Raw genomic sequence first — 14175 nt, 5'->3', positions numbered from 1 at the left:
GGTACAACCACTATGGAGAACAGTATGGAGGTTCCTTAAAAAACTAAAAATAGAGCTACCATATGCAATCCCACTCCTGGGCCTATATCCGGAGAAAACCATAATTCGAAAAGATACTTGCACCCCAATGTTCATTGCAGCACTATTAACAACAGCCAAGACATGGAAGCAACCTAAGTGTCCACTGACAGAGAAATGGATAAAGAAGATGTGTTACATATATACAATGGAATATTACTCAGCCGTAAAAAAGAATGAAATAATGCCATTTGCAGCAACATGGATGGGCCTAGAGATTATCATACTAAGTGAACTAAGTCAGACAGAGAAAGACAAATATCACATGATATCACTTATATGCAGACTCTAAAAAAAAAAAAGATACAAATGAATTTATTTACAAAACAGAAACAGGTTCACAGACTTAGAAAACAAACTTATGGTTACCAAAGGCGAAAGGTGGGGGGAAGGGATAAATGAGGAGGGATTGACATATACACACTACTATATATAAAATAGATAACCAACAAGGACCTACTGTATAGCACCAGGAACTCTACTCAACACTCTGTAATAACCTACATGGGAAAAGAATCTGAAAAAGAATGGATATATGTATATGTCTACCTGAATGGCTTTGCTGTACACCTGAAACTAACACAACATTGTAAATCAACTCTACTCCAATATAAAATAGAAATTAAATTTAAAAAATTGTAATAAATAAAATAAAAATAAAAAACAAAAAAAGAAATTTAAAATTAAAATAAATTAAAAATTTTTTTTAATTAAAAAAAAGATGTTAGATTGACCTGACATTATTCCTTCCAGAGGGCCATCACTCGATGCTGATGACGACTGGTTTTTCTATTAAGAGCTCAGAAATCAAACCTGCGATAATTCTGTTAGGCTCTTATCCATTGGTTAATGGTATTCAGAATCCAAATTCTGACCTTCAGTTTTCTGGTGCTTATTCCGAGTCCTCAGTGGTGAGTTAGGGCTCAGGCTAAGTTTTTCTCAGTTCCTTAAGATACCTCGTGTCCCAATAAGGAGACTCACAAATCTTTACAAATACTATCATTCATAAATTTTGGAAATACCTGGAAAATCAAACCACTTTCAAGTATGTTATATGATTCTCATCAAAACTTTAACTCTCTTGTCTGCCTCGTAAGGTAATGTTCCCATATATCCCTGTTGAATGCTTCCTTCTCTTGTCTAGAGACTTAAGACTTGCCGTGTTTTTTCTAAGGCTTTTTTATCGAAATAACCATGTGAGTTCTTTTGTTTGCCTTTCCGATCTAGAACATAATCATTGTGCTTCCTACTTTCTTCTTTTTGGACAATATTCTCTTAAACAGTTAATGGGCAGGATGAGATGGCCATGGGACTTGTTACACATTCCCCCAAGGCATAGTATACTGAAAAATGAAAATCTAGTTTTGAAATGGCTTTTGAGCATAGTTTTCTTAAAATGGGAGAATCAATTATATAATCATCTCTGGCACAACTTCTGATTCCTTTTGCAATATCATTCTTTATATGACTCAATGAAGACAAATAATGGTCGACATCCTTTTCCCACAGCTACTTCCCATGCAGAATGAAGTCACCAAGGGCTATTGGACCAAAACGATCCAGGTTTTTTGGAGAATTTTCCATTCACCAAAATCTCCTAGCAGCCTTCCCCGCCCCCCTGCTTTTTTTTTCTAGCACTGTAAGATGAAAGGGTAAAAACAAAACAAAATATACTGTGTTATCACCTCTTCTACTCTAATCGAATTGGTACTTCAATGAATTCTTCAAGTTTCCTTTCAATTTTCCAAAGAAATTTCAGAGCTTAACACTTCTTCTTTCAAAAACCTGGACCAAAATTCCCTGGTAAGTTTTTTCCCATACAAAAGGCTTACATGCCTTTCTGTCCATTTGGTTTCTTAGACTCCATATCTCTTATGATACTTGCTTTCTCTTCGTAATGCTTTGGATCTATACAGACCCATGGAGGGATTCTTTCATTATGAAACTTGCACACAGCATAGTTCTTGTGTGCCGTTTTCTGAAATGACCAGAGACGCTGGTTGCATTCAGGGTTATGTGCTGGCCCATCCCAATATTGTAACCTCCACGAGGGTAGGGACTGCTTCGTTCTTGCTTCTGCTGTATCTCTAATTCCTAGCCCAGTACCTAGTATATAGCAGTGCTCAATCTGCGTTTGTTGAGATAATGAATTAGTCCCTTCCCCTAAAGATCACGTATAGAGGGGGATGGGATGAATTGGGAGATTGGGACTGACATATATACACTACTATGTATAAAATAGATGACTCATGAGAACCTACTGTATAGCACAGGGAACTCTGCTCAATGCTCTGTGATGACCTAAATGTGGGAAGGAAATCATAAAAAGAGTGGATATATGTATACGTATGACTGATTCACTTTGCCGTACAGCAGAAACTGACACAACATTGTAAAGCAACTATACTCCAAAAAAAATTAAAAAAAAAAAAAAGATCACGTATAGAGTATGAGCCACTAACTTCTTTAAAGGATCTCAAAGCGCAGCTAAACTTTGCTGGGCCAGGGTCTAGAGACATGGATCTGGAGATTTTTGTGTGTCCTAAATCCCTCTGGATATGCAATGAAAGCCACGGACATTCTACTCAGGGAAGGTTTAAATGCCCACGTGCAAAGGGTCAGCTGATGATTCAGAGGATGACCGATTCCCTAAGCCCCATTCATGGGCTCTACCTTAAGAGCTTCTTGTCTCAACTGTCCGTGAATGATTATCTGTGATGAGACAATGCCCGGGACGGAGGGCCCAGAGAGAGGGCTTCCCGAGTGGTGGGAATATGCGGAGCTGAAACAAAGACTTGGAGGTCACTGACGGCCAGTGAAGGCCATGGGCAGACTGTGAAGAGCTGGGGTCAAGGAGAAAGTTGAAGAAACTATTGAGGAAGAAGAAGTGGGGAGATAAGACTTACTCAGCACAGAGACATTCCCTCAAACATACATTGCAAGCAGGATTCTTGGGGCGCCCTTGAGTTGAGACGTGGTGTTTAAGAAAAGGAAACCGAGATCTGAAACCGCCCCAGGACTGGGGACCCAACGCCCAAGCGTCTTCTCCTTCCAGTTTCCAAGCCAAGGGAGTCACCAGCCCTAGACCTTCTGTGCAGAGTGGGAAGGAGAAAGAATTAGCAGGATAAAGGAAACTCTAACTCAAGTTGTCACACTTTCATTGGACACCTACACTGTTTTGACCAGGCTAGGAGCTAAGGACAAAGCAAGGACACTTTCCTCACGGAGTTCACGTGGCTGCCTGTCCTGTACACACTTCAGAAGTCAGGAGAAGAGTGACTAGTGCTTCAGGCTGAACCACGCTACAAGGAATCACATCAGCGGTCCTGTGTACGCCACACTTCCCTCATATAAGAGCAGTGGTAGGCCACCAGGAGCAGTTTCATCCCCCCAGGGGACATAGGGCAATGTCTGAAGACAATTTTGGTTGTCATACCTGAAGAAGGGGGAGATACTGCTGGCATCTAGTGGGTAGGGACCAAGGATGCTGCTAACGTCCTACGTGAGACAGGGCAGCGCCCACCACGAAGGACGATCCAGCCCAAGATGTCAACAGTGCCGAGGATGAAGAGCCCCGCTCTCGGGTAAAGGCTCTGTACACGCTTGTCCGCTGCTTCCTGTTTTGCCTGACACATTAGGGGAATGAGGGTCGTTACCACGAGAAAAACAAACGGGGAAAATTCGCGATTCCCCGGGGCACAGTCTTCAGAGGAGGAATTCCAGCGGCTCCGCTGTGTTGTGGGAGCAGAAAGTTACCCCAGGTGCAATGAAACAGTCCTGGGAGCTCTGTGTTTGGGGTAAATTTCATCAGAAGTTGCACGCAGGGAATACCAGCACATTTAAAATTAGCCAAATATCATCGGATCAAAAGGGTAACTGTGGTGCAACATACACCATGGAACTCATCCTGAGCTAAACCGAAATAGCTTCTGCACGTGTATGTCCCCGCCTCCCCCACCCCCACCCCCGCAGCAGTGCAGCTACTTGGGAAATACTGAGATGCTCCTCCATGTTATTCCTCCGCGTGGGCAGGAATTTGAAGGGCCTGGAGTTCTGAAATACGGTGGCCCAGAAGCCCTAACTGCTTATCGCTATTTCAAGATGACTGTGCTTCTATTTCAATCAACTTTCTTCAAAGCACTGAGTCACTGAAAGCAAGAAAGATGTGCTAGCTGCATGTACCTCCCCCGTTTCCAATTTTATGAACTGGCAATGAAACAGACGATGGAGAGCTTGGCCCTTAAAACACTGCCAATTTTGCTCACTTAGAGTTCTTGCCCTTTTTTTCTTTCCTCCGGGACACTCTGCTTTTATTGTTAGAACACCCAGGGAGGTCCTTGATCCTGCAGGGTGTTGTGACAGGGCTTGAAGTCTTGGGAGCATGGTCCCCTAGCCAGGGAAGCTCTGGGAGATGGTCGGGGCCCGGGAAGCACAGGTGTCAGACAGAGATCTGAAAGCTTGTGTGGAGCACTTCAGCAGGGTCCCAGCTGCTGCCTTCACCCTCGCTCTCCCTCCTCTTCTGACAAAGCCTTTATGTCCCAATGTCCCTGTCAAATGTCCAACGGGACACAAGCAGATTATCTGAAGAGGAGCTAAGCAACGCTCCTCCCAGCCAGCAGATGTACCGTCCACCAGGTCTGCGGGCATCCCTCCACGTTCCGCGAGCCGGTGCCCCTCCACCCCATCACCCCACCTCCTGAAGAAGCACAGGGCACTGGCAGTGGCTTTGAGTCAATGTGATTTTAATGGAGTCCAACAGCTGGTCCAAAAGTGATTATTATTCTGATGTTTTTTTCCTGACCCTCTCCCCAAATAACCTCTTTTGGTTGCAATAAATTAATTTTATGAGGTCACAAAAAGATGTCCTGGTTAATAAATTTACTCTGCATCTGCAATTAGGTGATGGTTTACAGAAGCCTTAAAGGAAGAATCCCAGGCCAAAGAGCCCGTGTATCTTGTCTGCAGTTAGTGCTATGAAGGGGAGAACTAAACAAATGTGGTGCTTGGAGAAAATGAATTTCATAACTTCAGAGAAATTCCTACGGCTAAGGCTGCGGAGGTTAATGGGCGTGTGGATGGTGACAGCGGAAGGGTATCTGATAGATGATTATGCCTGATGGGAAAAGAAATATGCAAAAGAAAAATAAGCTTAGAATATCTAACGGAAGAACAGAATAGTCGTGCATACTCAAAAGGCACACGTGCGTTGTTGAAGATGCATGTTACAAATATAAATGCTACATCGAAAACAGTTTCTGAGCTATGCATGGAATTATCCCTCCATGAAAAAAAACCCCACTACATTCTTGTAGCTACACGTACAAACCAAAGGGCTAAAGAGCCTCAGCATGAGCCTTTATTATCATCATTATTACCAGAATAAAAGTACGGAGTTTAGGATGTTTCACTGAAATGAATCGTTCAGAATATATTCCTTTGCAGAAAATTACAGCTTATGTTTCCAAACTCTTGCTACGACTATGGTCAGCCTTTGGAGCTAAAAGAAATAAATACAAGATGAGGGGCCACTAAAGGAATTCAAACAAATAGGGAAATTCAGCTACTTGAAGTTGACACAGGAAGTTGATGGTTTCACATTCACAAACTAAACAGCCCTAGGAAATGAGGATGTATTACATAGTGAAAGCTAACGGCGGGGGGGGGGGGGGGGGGGGGGGGGGACGGGACATTTGCAGATCACTTAGAACAGTTCCCAGGGCACAGCTTTGGTTTCCTTTAAAGCTGCTGTCATAAGCGCAGGAAATCTGGAAGCCTTTTTTAATTCTAAGTTTTATCATTACAATATATGAGAATGTGGCCTTTGGCTGGCCTCACAGAACTCTCACATAGAGGTCGGCAAACTAGGTATAGCCCGTGAGCCAAAGCCTGCCCACTGCCTGTTTTTGTTCAGCCTGAGAGCTGAGAATGCTTTTTACATTTTTTAATGGTGAAAAGTCAAAAGGACAATAATATTTTGTGACACATGAAAATTAATTGAAATCCGAACTTCAGTGGACATAAATAAAGTCTATTTGGAATACAGCCCTGCCCAACTGTTTACATATTGTTCCCAGCTGCTTTTGAGCTACAAAGCAGAGTTGAGTCCTTTCCACAGAGACCCTTATGGCCTGCAAAGCCAAGAATATTTACCACCTGGCCCTTTACAGAAAACATTTGCCGACCCCTCCTCTAATATGTAAAGACCAGCTTAACCTGAAAGTAAAAGTACCAAGAAAAAAGAAGAGAGAAAAATGCCTCGTTCGTGAGCTGATTTTCATAAGCTGCACTTGAACCTCTCCTGCACACCTGTACCTGCTCTATGACACCCTGGCCACCTCCGATTAAAGAGGGCACCCTCCCTGCAAACCTTATCATTCTTTCTGTTGTGTGACCTGCGTAAAGCTCAGGTGTGGTCTGAAATTCGATGCGAAAGTTGGAATTAGTTCTTTTTTCAGCTGGTTGAGGTTACCTAGGTTATACAACAAAGCAAAAATAGCTGAAATATCTGTGTAAATGAAAAACAAATGTATGCAGAGAGGGAGCAATCAGTTTTCAGAAGAAAGAGAAATGTTCTTTTGGATGGCGCTCCCCATTGGGAATGAGTTCCCTGGTGTTGAATGAAGGGGAAGGAGGGGAGGGACTTTTGTGGGTCCCAGTGGGACTTCTCAACAGCCAACAGAGTAGAAAATTTGATTGTTGATTGTGGGCTGTGGCAAAGTTTAGGGTTGCCTGTTTGTACTGATACCGTGAAGGTCGATGGGTATTCTGGTAACAAATTCCCATGCAACTTCACAGTGGTGAGAGAATGGTAACTTTGGGGATTATCCCCATGACATGTTTTGTGATTCTTTTGCACACTTTTTTTTTTTTCCTCGAATTCAGATGAAAATGAGCATCAAGGCATCAGAAATGCCAGAGGATGACGCAACCAGTTATAGACTTTCGCTCTTCCAACTGGGGTCCGTGGCCCAGCAGCATCCGAATCTTTTGGGAGTTTTTGGAAATGCCGAATCGCAGCCCTCCCCCTCCCAGATCTGCTGAATCAGAGTCTGCATTTGAACAGCATTCGCAGATCATCTGAATATACAGTAATATTCGAGAAGCACTAATCAAAGAAAGTGCAGGAGACTCAGGGTCTTAGAGATACAGTTCTGGGTTCACATGGCGCTAATTCACTGGTGGCCTTGAGCAAGTTCCTCACCATCTTGTTGCCTTGGTAGTCATCTCTCTCAAGTGTGCCTAAAATCACCTTCCCCCAATTTTTGAACAATACCCTCACTATCCCATGAGATCATGAACATGAACCTGCTTGAAAGAGTATTAAGTACTCTATGGTTACGAGATCTTGTTAATGGCGAACATCTACAGACCTCAACCATGTGTCCTGCTCTGTGCTGACGTCTGAAGATGGGGCTTTCAGTTCAGTCTCACATAAACTATCTGATGAGAATAGTCCTATCAATTTCACCTTATAGATACAGAAACGGAGCCATGGAGAAATTCAGTGCTTCACCCAAGGTTGCACATCTCGTCCATCCCGGAAGTGGAGTTTGAGCCCCTAGGCTATGTTCTTACGCCTGAACTACACTGCCTCTAAAATACAATATTGAACAGTGGGAACAGGAAATTATTATCACAGAGGACAGTTTAAAAATCACCGCACAGTGAGAACAAAGGCATAACATGTTTTAAACTCTTTCTGGTTTTTAATCTATGAAAAGGGGAGAAAACTGTAAAAAGAGAACTTCCCTGGAGATTAATGGCGCAAGGTCTCCGACCACCCAAACCAACTTGAATGTGTTATCAAAAATGGTGGCCAGCTGGTCTCTGTGACTTCGCTTCTAGTAGGTAAGTGTGAACCCGATGACTGGTACACGCAAGACGCAAGGAGATGCCCCGGGTTATCCACTGAGATTCACTGTATCTCATACTTACAAAAATAAGTAGTTGGAATCACAGCTGAAGGAAGATCAAGTCTTAAGCATAGAAAGTTATAGAGCTGACCCTAATCTTACAAGTTAGTTCTAAAATGTTGGAGGTATAAAGATATTTTGTACATTTTGCAGGATCTACTCTGATCCCTTTGGCAACAGAAACTTAAAGCTTCCAGATAGTTCTAAACAAACGTAATTTGGAGACTTCTTAAAAATTCCCCTAGTTCTTGGATTTGAGCTTAATGTCTTGCTTGTTTTGTGCTGAGGACTATTCTAAGAGCTTTTCAAATATTAACTCAAGTATTAACCCTCTCAACAACTCTTTTTGTTAAGCGGTACTATGAATTCTACATTATGATTTAGATGAATTGGATTATTATTTAGCTGAGGAGGCACAGATAGGCTAAGTGATGCTCCTGGGATCACACAGACAGTATCTGGAAGAAGTGGATTTCAAACTGAAGCAGTGTGTCCACACTCGCTACTCTTTATTATTACCCTAGAGAGCCTGCAAGTAAAGCGACCTCTCAGGGATCTTTTGGTTTTTTGACTTTGACTTTAATATGATCACAAAATATATTTTTAAAGGAGGATCTGAAGGCTGCATTGGTAAAACATTGGTGTTTTCTTCTTAAAAAAATAAAGGGCAGTTGTAATAGCTTTGGAGAGTCTGTGTGATTAAGGGCCACGTGGACGAAATCATTGCACCCACATTTTTAGTCTTATTCCATGGCAGCAGTTCTCAGTGTCGGGGGAAGGCGGGACATCTCGTCCCCATCCCCCAGGGGGATGCTTGGCAGACAAAATTTCTGGAGACAGTTTTGATTGCCACGACTTGGGGAGGTCGGGAGCCGTGGTTGCTACCAGCATCTAGTGAGTTAGAGGTAAGGGCTGCTGCTACACATCCTACAGGGCACAGGACAGCACCTACCGCAAAGGATGATCTGGTCCCAAATGTCACTAGCGCTGAAGTTGACAAACCCTGCTCCGTGGGAATAGGGGTAGATGGCATTTACTGGGCACTAGTTAAGAATATGCACAAAGACCACAGACCAGAGGAGAGGGTGTCAGATGTTAGACGTGACAGACAAGTGGACAAATAGTTACAAAACCAGGAGGAACATGCTGGAATGAAAACTGTGCAAGGTGCTTAAAGGTACACGTGAGGGACAACTGCCAACAGCCTTCAGAGTGACGCCAGGGCTGAGTCTTAGAGACCGAGGGGGGCAGGTTCACCGCAGATAAGAACCTGCAGGGCAGACATTTGCAGCAACATGGTTGGACTTAGAGATGGTCAGACTCAGTGAAGTAAGTCAGACAAGGACAAATACCATGATATCACTCACATGTGGATTCCAAAAACCTGATACAGATGAACTTATTTACAAAACAGAAACAGACCCACAGACATAGAAAACAAACTTATGGTTACCAAAGGCAAAAGAGGGGGAGGGATAAATTAGGAGTTTGGGATTAACATATACACACTACTATATATAAAATAGATAAACAACAAGGACCTACTGTATAGCACAGGGAAGTATATTCAATATCTTGTGATAACGTATAATGGTAAATAACGTGAAAAAGAATATATATATATATACACTGAATCACTTTGCTATACCTGAAACTAACACAACATTGTAAATCAACTATACTTCAATTAAAAAATAAAATAAAAAAAAGAACCTGTAGGGCAGAGAAAGCAGCATGGGGCTTGGGTTTCGTTTTTTTTTTTTTTTTTTTTTTATGCTAAGCCTAGACATCCAGTTTCAGCTCTGGCATGGCCCATTGCCTGCTTTCTGTCTTGACCTCTAAGGTATTCCCTTTCTTACCCTTAAGGAGATGAATGGAAACTTTTGGAAAACCTGATTGCAAGCTGAGCGGGACTGGGAACTCATCGATGCAGAAAAGCTCTCTGCTGAGTAGAAAGCACAGCAGAATGTGATCACAAGTAAATGAGCCATTAGACATGTTCAGTCCTAGATTAGGATGCAGAGTATTCTGATTGCAAAAAGTGGCGGAGATGTAAAAGCTCTGATTTATCCGGGACCATTAAAAGTTTTAAGGGAGCAAAATATAGCATCAAGGTAAGGAGCTAAAGGGTAATAACAAGAGAAGCTTCTCCAATCTTCCAAGTCAGCTTCAGGAGAGCAAATGCATGAAAAGATTATGAAATCTTCTAATGCTAACCGTTCTCCATTATTCATTTCGGTTTTCACCCTCCAAAGGGAAGAGGTTAAGCCAAAGGGGTTTGTTTAGAGGCTAGCCAGAATGTGGAAGGCGGACAGGCACGTGGCTGACCCGCCTGAGTGTCACTGTGGTGACCTGTTTTGGTCGTTGTTGTGAATACAGTGACCTCTTCAGCAGACGTTTACATTTTGTGGCGGAAGTCTTGGGTTCCAAGTTCTCTCTGAATCTTCACTCTCGGCAGACATAGAGGAGAGGTAATTTGCCACATGGGGCTCCCTCAAACCAAGGTGACCTTTGGAATCTTCCTTCCCAAAGTTTAAAGCCAGAGCTAGCGCTGTGCAGGGGTGTATACCTTTGGGGAACGTGGGAGTTTGTTCTGATCAAAGTGAATTTGTCATTTTAGTGAAAGCGTGGGCTCCCCTGGGTTTAGTTGCTCTCGTGCGATGGGGATGGAGAGGTTTGGCGAAGAGGCTGGGAGAGCACCACCACCCACTCTTCACTTGCCCCCTCACTGCTGGGAGCTTTGCTCAAGGTCACTTGTTTTTTATTTGCACAGAGCAGCGGGTGCAAATAGATTGCTGATGAATCAGCTTCTCATTGAAGCAGCATTTCTCCGTGGAAAACAGCTTCTTCTTTGTGGGCAAGGAACACGTCAAAACCACGTGCTTGAAGGCCTTGCTGCTTTTTCCTGCGATTAGTTCTGGATCTCAGAGAAACATGGTGGGCTGCTAAGACCCACGGGGCCCCTGCAAATAATGTATCCTGCAGTTTCACAAAACTACGGCGATTGGTTCAGAAGGTTACGTGATGTCAACCCTGAATTATGTTCTGTCTACTTTTCATTTAGGGAAAGTTTGTTTCCAAGTATGAGTGAAAGGCTTTTAAATGAGACCCTCTTATTCCCAGAGATCTTTTAAAGTTCTTGGATTTGCTGGAAGTGAGGCAACACAAATACCAACCCAATAAACATGTTGGGAATTCTCTAAAAATCTGCCAACGAACTGCTTTCCCCCGCTGGAAGAGAAGGTCACGACTACAGAACAATCTGAACTCCCCATGCACCCCAGCCTTCCAAGGCCCAGGCTTGCCTTTAATGTCTAAATAAAAGAGCTCGGGGCTCCATCACACATCCCGTAGGGAGTCCGGCACCCATCCTAAAATTTCAGAGCACCGCATGGGTCACTCGCCTCCTTGCTCCCAACTCCAGCCCCAGCCCCAGGCCCTGGGGGTCTTCCTCAGCCTATTCAATACATCCTTTTTAGGCTTCTTGACACCTTTGAAGCCGGCAGCCGCCACCCTCTTCATCCTAGCTCCTTGTTTTCTCTGAGTCATAGAGTTCCCAAATTCTCAACTTGAGGACCATGTGGGAAAGGAGGGGGATGATTTAAGTTGTTCTTACACAGTTCTACCTCCTTTTGTTTCATCCCTTCAACATCAGACCAATTTTCCCGTGAGAGAGGCGTCTATCTGGGCGGTACCTTTAGTCTCATGAAGTTCTGGGCCAAAATTTTGAAATTACAGGTCTTCTCTAAAGACTTTATCTGTTTCCTGTTCATGGATCACATCCTCAGAGAAAGGATAATTCACCAAAAAATATCCTCCTACCTCCTTTCAGATGAACCCCCAGGGGTCAGCGACTAGTCACTTAAACAAGGATTTTAAAGGTTTGTGCAGTAATCAGTCAAACCCGAGAGAATGCAGGTTTCCAAAGGATCAGATTTCCGTCTATTTAAATTTGTGTCCCCAGCACCTGGAACATGGCTGGCCCATACTTGTGCTCAAAAAATATATCGAGTGACTGACTGAAAAAATGAAATAGCGGCCAATGAATAGCTTTAAAATTCATTTGTCTGCTGATAATGAATTGAGCTATAAGTGTGTGCCAGGAACTGAGACAGGCAGTGTAGAGTTTCCCAAAATACAACAGGCCTGACACTTGCACCTGATGAGCTCTAGCTGAAAAAGGAAGATAAGACACATACACAGGGCTTCCCTGGTGGCACAGTGGTTAAGAATCCGCCTGCCAATGCAGGGGACATGGGTTCGAGCCCTGGTCCGGGAAGATCCCACATGCCGCGGAGCAACTAAGCCCGTGCGCCACAACTACTGAGCCTGCGCTCTAGAGCCCGCGAGCCACAAGTACTGAGCCCACGTGCCACAACTACTGAAGCCCGTGCGCCTAGAGCCCGTGCTCCGCAACAAGAGGAGCCACCGCAATGAGAAACCCGCACACCCCAACAAAGAGTAACCCCCGCTCGCCGCAACTAGAGAAAGCCTGCGCGCAGCAACAAAGACCCAGTGCAGCCAAAAATAAATAAATAAAATAAAATAAATTTTAAAAAAAGAAAACAAAGACACATACACAATTGCTTTAGTCAAAGAGAGACCTTGGAGGTTGTAGGACAGAAGGCTAGACAAGAAATAATGGCAAATCGCTTTGGAGCAGATGGGGAGGAGCTCTTAGGTTAGGCCAGAAACCTGTGGAGTAAATGGAATCCCTCTCACTAGATAGGGATTTCCTTTAGGTTATAAAAATAATAATAATCCCTTTAAAGCCATGTTTTGCTACGTCATTAGCATTTGTACAAATGGCTCTATCCTTCGACAGGTTCTGTGGATACTCGACGGATATCGATATTTTAACTATTGTTTTCCACGTTGGAGCTTCAAAAATAAGCTGCACTCTAGTCCACCAAATACCTTTTCCCAAAGCAAAAGACAAAGAGACAAGTTCATGAGAAAGTGAAAATGTCTGTAGCAAGTCCAAGCTTCCACTCCAAGCGGTAGCTTTTATGAAATCATAACCGTCTCTCTCAAAGAAAGGAAATCGTTCTGGTTCACCAGGTAAGAACATGGAAGCAAAGCACAATCATTTGCAAAAGACAGGCACTGACTGGCACCGCTGGATGACGTGGGTCACTCTGACCCTCTGGGGGTCCCATAGGCCCCTGGGAATGGGCAGAACGGTGGGCTTTGAAGCACACAGCTTCCTTCCTGTGAGGTGGTGCTCCAAGCTTCAGATGCAGCCCCGCCTTCATCTCTCAAGGAGGGTGACGGGGGAGGGCTGGGGAAGCATTCTCAGGAAACTACCAGCAAGTAAAGGGGCAGGACTCTTAAGGGTGGAGTTAGATGTAAGGACACCGAGCAAGCCCTTGCACCTAGGCCCGGCTGCGAGGGGGCCAGGTTTCTCCCACTCAGGCACCGCCTCGTACACGTGGCCGCAAACCTGGACGAGCCAGTTCTCCCCACAACATATGGAGAGTTTTCTAAATAGAACTTGATTCCTTTATATGTGATTAGAGTAGAAGGTTTTTTAGAGATACTTAAAAAAAAAATACAGATGCGCATAATGAAGAAAATAAAAATCAGCTACAAATTAAACCCCCATTGTAAGCTCTGCTAATTTTTTTAGTGTCTTTTCCTCCAATTTATGCCCAAGTGTGATTTTTTTTTTCTTTTTCCACAATTCAGACCGTTTTGTAGGTACTGCTGCTTCTCCTTTTCTGCCCTCATTTAGTCCTACCCGATCGCTGTTTGCAGAGTCTAATAACATGTGAAGAAAGAAGCAGATGGTAAACCAGGGAGACAAGCTGGTGTTGGTGGATGGAGTTCAGGGGTGACCAGTGCTGGCATCTCACAGCTCCCCAGGAGAGCCCAACTGCAGGGCACACAAACCAATGAATTTTTGTTTCAAAAACCGAGCAGTTTCAACGACAAACACTCACCAACCAGGTCCCGGTCTCTCTTCCGCCAGCTTCCTACTCCAGGTTGCTTTGGTAGAAGTCAGCTCACTGCCAGGTCCTTCTCCCCTGAATGTCAAGCACAATTCAGAGTTAGACCTTTCCAGCAGCCTCAGAGATGTGCTTGGAAGAACGGACCAAGACGCACTTGGCATATTTATAACTTCTCAGACTTCCCACAAGGAACACGTGTAAATATTTTCAGAAGTGGTGGAGATGTAAGAAAA

At 43.9% G+C, this 14175-nt stretch overlaps 1 long non-coding RNA gene across 1 annotated transcript in view; it reads right to left on the bottom strand.

Moving 5' to 3' along the window:
* The window catches only part of LOC309653005, a 164960-nt gene extending 151013 nt beyond the window's left edge, over positions 1 to 13947 (bottom strand). Inside the window, exon 1 of the long non-coding RNA XR_014258970.1 lies at positions 13934 to 13947. This is a non-coding gene — a long non-coding RNA (uncharacterized lncRNA). The remainder of the gene's footprint in view (positions 1 to 13933) is intronic.
* Positions 13948 to 14175: the final 228 nt, after the last annotated feature.

The sequence above is a fragment of the Balaenoptera physalus genome, assembly GCF_965194825.1.
Source record: "Balaenoptera physalus genome assembly, chromosome: X".
NCBI lineage: Eukaryota > Metazoa > Chordata > Mammalia > Artiodactyla > Balaenopteridae > Balaenoptera > Balaenoptera physalus.
The sequence above is the reverse complement of the archived record's forward strand: the minus strand, read 5'-3'. Positions and strand labels throughout refer to the sequence as shown.